The following is a 1,517-nucleotide window of genomic DNA, read 5'->3' as shown; positions in this document are numbered from 1 at the left end:
AGCATCCACAGCCACGTCAATCTTCACTCCCCAGTGCCTAGTGTCACTGAAGTGCAATGGTCCATGCACATCCTTCTCTAGAGGAGAAAAGGTGGGCTTAGGTTGAGTCAAAAATTAACTCCAGAGCAAATGGAAAACTGAATGGAAATGGAATTTTCCCATCCATTCAATGTCTCCACTGAGCAGTTAATGTTTAAGTTAATGATTAAGATAATGTTTAATTGTAACTACCCCTGAGAGGAAGTATTTGATCCACCCAAGGGTCCTGTAACAGCAAGAACAACCAGATGTTAATCTCTGGGGATGTGACCTGGGCACTGGTCCAGGAGACACACTGCATCACCCTCCCAACCCATCACTCCTCTGCAACAGGACAGCTTCAGCCCGGGAGCTGCACACTGTGCAGAACATGGTTAGTATTTGAAGCCAGCATGGCCTGAGTAAGGACGTTAGTTCCACCGACTCCCAGGCATGGAACTGGAATAAATTCTTTTATAAACTTTCATTTGTTGTTATGTAAAATGGGGATACTTTTCCTAGCTCATAAGGCTGTGGTGATTATGAAATGAATGATTGTATGCCTTGCTTAATAATTAGGAGCTTTTCAGGCAGTCAGAGCTCCAAGTCCTTTGCCTATATGCAAGGCTGATGCTAGGATCAAACCTCGAGGGTAACTCATAATTGTTGGGAAGTTGTACCACCTCTATCTTACAGCAGTGACTTTCAACCATGCCTGCTATGCTGTGATTGGTTGACAATACCTGGTAGTGAAGAACTTGGTTCCAGAATATCCAAGAAGGAGAAATCAAGTAGCTTATATTCTTTCTTCCAAAAACCTGAGCGATGCTTCTCCTCCTTGAATAAGGAATACAATTTCACGCGGGTGGCATGAGTCACACCAGTGACATGCTTCATTTCTTTGTCTCCAACTTCTTTCGCCATAGTCTTGCTAATAGTCTCAAAAACAGGCATGTTCTAGGAGCAGATAGGAGAGGGTTACAGAAATCATTTGGGGCTTACAGATGAGATTAAATAGGTATTTCTGTTTCATTTGAGAGAGTGACAATGGCTTCCATACTATATGGAGAAATGGGTCTTGTAGATCAAGTGGAAGCTTATGTGAAGGATGTCCATGATAGTAGTTATAAGGGGCCCTACATCTCACTTCACATAATATCTAGGGTTCACCAGAGTTCTTGCTGCACTCAGCAGTGAATCCCACAAGTGCTCAGACACTAGCACCTTCCAACTAATCAGTGCCTGGCTTGGCCTCACAGGGCCTGGCTCTAATTCAGAGAGTGTCAGCAACCCCAGGTGAGAATCCCTTGTTCTAGGCTGAGTTGCCAACTCTTAGGGAGAGGACAGAGGCCTTAGTCACAACCTTGTGAGACCTAGTTACTCACCACAGAACCCCAGCTGCAGGAGGAAGTGCATCCTTCTCTGCGCTTAGCTCATAGGGTCTCCTATGTCAGGGATCTCAGCAACCCTCTGCCCACTTGGTCACAGTAACAGGCCCT

This window comes from Talpa occidentalis, unplaced genomic scaffold, assembly GCF_014898055.3.
Source record: "Talpa occidentalis isolate TD23 unplaced genomic scaffold, MPIMG_talOcc4v2.1, whole genome shotgun sequence".
NCBI classification, from domain to species: Eukaryota; Metazoa; Chordata; class Mammalia; order Eulipotyphla; family Talpidae; genus Talpa; species Talpa occidentalis.
Note: the sequence above shows the minus strand (reverse complement) of the source record.